Source organism: Heloderma suspectum, chromosome Z (genome assembly GCF_057233095.1).
Source record: "Heloderma suspectum isolate Gila_16-S chromosome Z, 16-S_ref, whole genome shotgun sequence".
NCBI classification, from domain to species: domain Eukaryota; kingdom Metazoa; phylum Chordata; class Lepidosauria; order Squamata; family Helodermatidae; genus Heloderma; species Heloderma suspectum.
This window is the reverse complement of record NC_139476.1, coordinates 17485367-17491366: the sequence shown is the minus strand read 5'-3', so window position 1 is coordinate 17491366 and position 6000 is coordinate 17485367.

Genomic DNA, 6000 nt, shown 5'->3' with positions numbered 1-6000 from the left:
CACACCTCTCTGAAGATTAGAAGCAGGGTGTTCCAGCTTCCCCAACTCCACACGAGGCGCCCGCTCTCTGCGCAGAACTCATCCTTGCTGCCAGCGTGAGCCTCCCTCTGAGAAAACATGCGCAGGGTGGCGCCTTCGATATATCTGTACATTTTGCTGCATTGCTTTGAAAGGGAAATTCTCACCAAAACGTTGGTTACACACAGGGTTGCACAGTCCCTACACTACCCCCTGGGCTCCTGGGAGAGTCACAGGATTTTGTTCAGTTCTGTGTTTTCCGGGCTTTGGGCAAGGAAATCGAAGGGACCGTCCTTTTAAAAAAATGGTTCTTTCTAGAGTTAAGCTGAAGGGGGGAGATCTTAGGAATAGGGCACTGAGGGTACACTCTCTGGCTGCTAGATAGCGGCTAGACGGCCACAGGATATATCGTTTTCCAGGAACTGACCTGCACAGGACAACCCTGTCCTCTGCGCTCGCAAGAGGAGCGCACAGCAGCAGAAAAGGGGCGTGGCCAGGGGTGTTCCGGGGCAGGGAGAGCGGAACTGCCTGCACAACATATCCTCTGTGTCATACAGAAGCCTCCTTCCCTGCTCCGTCCTCCCGCAGCTAGACAGCTGCAATGGGCTGTCTAGCCGAAAAAGCACAGCAGGAGGACCACAGAGGGGACGATGCCCCCCATGCTTCTCCTGCCCTGCTCTGGATAGGCGGTCGCCTCCGAGTTCGGAGGCAGCCGCCTATCTAGATGGGATCGTGCCCTGAATCTCCAGAACAGCAAGGCAACCCACAGGAGCGTTCAGGAGAGGATCAGCCCATGCTAGCAGCCTTGAGGCTGCCTTCCTTCAGCAGCAAGTTGCACCAGCCTTGTTTGTGAGCTCAGTCGAGGTTTTGCCTTGGGGATGCTCGCCCATGTAGGCCAAGAGCCATCACAGGCCGAGGTCCATCTCTGCCCACATCTCAGTTGCACCCCGCCCTCTTGCGGGTACTGAGAGTCAGGGCAGAACAAACTCTCCCTTAGCCTCCCTCTGCACTGAGCGCTAAAACTGCTGCGAGGCTGTGGAAAGTTACCCGGCTGAAGGCTTCATGGTGCCCTGCAGATGTGTTCTCTGAGGATGCTGGGACAGGTAGTTCAGCACATCTGGAGGTCAGTCATCTGGTTGAGGAAGGCTGAGCTAGGATGAGACGTTGCCTGCCCTGACATTCTCCCTTTGGGGACCCCCAGAAGCATTGATGCCCTTTCCCCCCTTGGACCTGCTCTCTTGATGCCTTTGGGGGTGAACGGGGTGCAGGGCCTGTGTGAGATTCAGCCCTCTTGCCCAGCAGAGAAGCTGCTTCCAATGTTTCTGAACGCTCCGCTGGCCACGAGTCAGGACTGGGCAGCAGTCTAGAGGAGCCAGGCCCAAAGATCAAGCAGGATCGGAGAGCAAGCAGACACCAGGACCCAGAGCCAGAGCAGCAATGCAAGACCCAGCAGAGCCCAGGTAGGCCCTGCTGCTCTAACCAGGCTCAGCCGGAACGGAAGTTCTTTATGCTCCTCCCTGCCCAGGAAGAGCCAAGGGCCAACCGGGTTGGTGGAGCCAGGCCAGATCTAGAACATTCTCCCTGAGAACCTGCAGTTCCACAGCACTAGGGACAATGATCAGCAGTTCCTGATACCGCGTGCCAGCCAGGCCCAGGAGCGTCTCCGGCTGGTTCTTTGTTTAAAAGATGCCGATAAGCACCGATACATAGACTGAGGAGCAAATGTTGTTGTTGTTTTTAAGGCTAGTTATTACTACAGGGCCGCGGTGGCTTAGTGGTTAAGACGCTGAACTGCAGACCGGAAGGTCGGCACAGCAGTTCGAGACCCGAGTGCTGCATGACGGAGTGAGCTCCCGTCTTCAGTCCCAGCTCCTGCCAACCTAGCAGTTCGAAAGCAAGAAATTGCAAGTAGATAAATAGGCACCGCTTCGGTGGGAAAGGTGACAGCGTTCCGTGCACCTCGGTGTTCAGTCACGCCGGCCACATGACCACGGAAGCGTCTTCGGACAGCGCTGGCTCTTCGGCTTAGAAACGGGGATGAGCACCGCACCCTAGAGTCGGACACGACTGGTTGGGGACACCTTTACCTTTTTATTACACCAGGCAGCCCCTAGATGTCAGACTGAACCTGCATTTCTCTTGGTCTTTTGGCCAGTCAGTGCCCTGGGCTACTAACTCCTTGCATTCCAAGGTGATGTGATGCAGAAGATCAGCGATAAGATCTTCCAACTAAAAAAGAGGTGGGAGCTGGGAGGGGGAGCTTTACAGCAGTCCCAGGAGTGGTGAGGGAGGCACTTTAGCTGTGATCAGTGCAGAGGCCTTGTGAGTAAAGGTGTTTTAAGCCCTTTCCCCTCTGCCCTTTTTCTGATCTAAATTCCCATCCCAAAAGTGATTATTAGACCAAATGGGGAAATAAATAAAGGTGCGATAAGTCGACGCGTACCTCTTTAGCTCACTTTTGACTAGCCAGGCACCCATGGTAGCCATCATGTAACTAGCTACATCCTCCATGGCAGCCATTTTGTGATGGTGCCCACAGCAGTTTTAAAAAATTATTACATTTCTATCCCGCCTTTTTTCCTCTTGAAAGGAACCCTAGGCAGCTTACATAGTTCTCCTCCTCTCCATTTAATTCTCACAACAACCCAGCGAGGTAGGATAGGCTGAGAGTCTGTGACTGGCCCAAAGTCAGCCAGTGAGCTTCCATGGCCGAGCGGGGACTAGAACCCGGATCTCCCAGCTCCCAGTCCAACACTCTCACCACTACACCACACATCAAATTCCCAAATGTGCCCACGGGTCCAAAAAGACTGGGGACCCCTACTGTAGTTTAACCTTAAAGGCCTACTTCTTGCTGATGTGGTAACTATGTCTTAACTGTGCCATTCAAGGCTGCAGCAGGTGTGGGCTCATGTGTCCAAATAAATTCCCTGCGCATAGAGAACTAGATGTCAAAGGAGTTCTGGCCTAGCCACTATTTGGTCTTGGGTTGGGCCAGGCAGCAGAGGAGTTGCTGAGGATACAGCAGGGCTGCTCACCTGAATTACACGTGTACCACCACAAGTGAGTCTAACTGCAGCTTTGAGGCATTGAATGCTCCACACCTCTTTGCCTTCTGAAGCCCGGTTGGCTAAGTGAACCAGAGTCCCCCCAAGACAATTTGCTGCCTGAGAGAGAACAGCAAATGGTACATGCAAACTTACACAACCAGCACTCCGCCAACGTCTTTGGGCACCTGTGGCAGAAAATCCCACAAACGCCTCTCTCCCTCTCAGTGTAAAAATACAAGAATAACAATATGTTGGAAAGTAACAATTTGCTGCCCTTTCCTGACACCCCAAGTTAGCAGCCTGAAGTGGCTGCCTCACTCTGCCATGTGGTTGGACCGGCCCTTGGGGTACAGGGTCTTTTTAGTGGTGGCACCAAGACTGTGGAAAACATGTCCTTGGATATTAGATTGGTTCCTGCTGGATATTAAATGGATTGTGGGGATCATAGAATAGTCATAGAATAGTCATAGAATAGTAGGGTTGGAAGGGGCCTACAAGGCGATCGAGTCCAACCCCCCGATGATGATGATGATAATATTTCAAGTATTCCAAGTGCTTCACAAGCATATGAGATCCAGCGTGTTGTAGTAGGTAGAGTCTCAGACTGGGATTTGGGTGATCCAGATTCTGCTCCTCACTTGCCCATGAAGCTCACTGGGCGAATTTGGGCCAGTCCCTGACTCTCAGCCTAACCTTCCTCACAGGGTTGTTGTGAGAATAACATGGACAGGAGGAGGATCATGTGAGCTGCCTTGTGTTTCTGGCAAGAGGAAATATTGGAAGGACAGAGACTGAAGCTGAAGCTCAAACATTTTGGCCCCCTAATGCGAAGAGAAAACTCCCTGGAAAAGAGCCTGATGCTGGGAAAGACTGAGGGCAAAAGGAGAAGGGGGCGGCAGAGGATGAGGTGGCTGGATAGCATCACGGATGCAACGAATATGGACTTGAGCACGCTCCGGGGGAGAGCGCAGGACGGGAAGGCCTGGCGTGCTCTGGTCCACGGGGTCACGAAGAGTCGGACACGGCTGAACGACTGAACAACAACAATAAATGTAATGATAAAAAATAAAAATGAATGCATTACCGCATTGTCAGTCTAACCACAACCCTATCAACTCAGTATTATTGAGTTGCCTCAAACTGATAATATATGAGTAATGAGTATTACTATTCATAAATGATAATGAGTATTACTTTTCATTAGCAATAGTAAGTAAAAGTAATAATTAAAAGTAATAGTAAAACTATTACTTTTTTAGTTTTTTTAATTTAAAATTTTAATTAAAAAATTAGTTTTTTTAATTTACTTTAATTTTTTTAAGTAAATTACTTTTACTAGTAAAAGTAATAGCAGAAGAGTATACATTATCATAAATGATAATGAGTATTACTATTCATGAATGAGTATTCATATATGCTAAAAAAAATCCAAAATCTTGTTGTATTAAGTTTCTCCTAAACAGCAACTTCTTAGTCTTCCCATGACTGTATCTGATCTCTGGCTTTCTTCTTCTTGTGCAGCAACTGCTTATATGAAAGGTCTGCATTGGCCACAGGGTTTCGCTCCAATTCCAACTCAGCACTTCAGAAAATGGCCTGATTCTGCACCGCCTGATTCAGAGGCTGTCTACTTTGACACGGGTACCAAACCAGAGTTGAGATTTGGAGAGCTGAGCCATCATGCCTCCAGTTGACTAGCCTGGGCAATAAAATCATGGCTTATTTTTCAGTTTCTGCGATATGGATGAAATCTACAGGCTTAGTAGACCCTTAGGAGGAGAGTATTTCAGAATACTTTGTGTTACACTCAATTATACTGCAGGGTGGGGGTTAAGGAAGTTGCCAGCAACATTTCTATTTCTTGGCAGACTGGGATGAAATCTGCAGGCATAGTTTCCCCTTCTGTGGGAATCTACTCTGCCCAGTTGCAGATGAAGACTGTATGCCCTGGGATTTTTGTGCAAGGGCAGACTTTACATTTTGAGGGTATCCCAAAGAGGATACACTTGTCCCCCTATGTTCCTTGTGGGCCGTTCTTCTGAAAATGGCAGGCAGCATAGAGGTGGCCCAACGGAAGAAAAGCCGCGGAGTTTCAGAAAGAGATGTGCAGGGTTTTATGTGGAAGGGGGGTCCTCATTTGGAGTGGATGATGTGTGGTTTGCTTCCCTTTCCCTCTCCAGGTAATTTTTTGGGCAATTTCCATGAAAATCATATGTTTCGTAGAGCTCTCAGCAGGCCATAAAGCTGCCAAGTTTCAGAAGGATGGGTGCATGGACTAGGGCGTTACAATGACTGAAACCTTTTTCAGGGTTTTTTCATCATGAAGCTTGGTCCCTTTGGAAGATTGTCCATGTCATGGTCACATCTGTGCTCTCCCTCCAAGCACAGTTATTGGAGGGACCTTTGTCAATTGTGCACTATGAATAGGGGGTGGATTTGTCATTCAACCCCATTATCTCCCCCCTCACCACAAATTCCTGTTAGAGAAACAGAAGCAAAGACGCTATTTGGGGAGATATGCTGTCTGCCTTTATGAAGATGCAAGGCAAACAAAGGCTCATGGAAGGTCACTTCAGGGGAAGCCCACTTCCCCTCAGGAAACACCAGAACTGGTCTGGATCCAGCAGGAGCATGACGCTTCATCTGGATCCAGTGTGTGCCGCTAGTTGATGTTGCTGTAACCTTGGGTGACATATCATGTCTTTCTTCTTTTCTTAGCAGCGTAACCCAAGTGCTCATAATGATGCAGGCCAGTGATGGGGAACCTCAGTTCCCATCTCCTGCAGCCAGCATGATTAATGATCAGGGATTATGGGAGTTGTAGTCCAGCAACACCTGGAGGGCCATGGATTCCCCACCCCTGGTATAGGCAGTCCTCCAGATACCCTGTTCCTAGCCCATTTAGGGCTGTAAAGGGCACCAGTAAATAAAT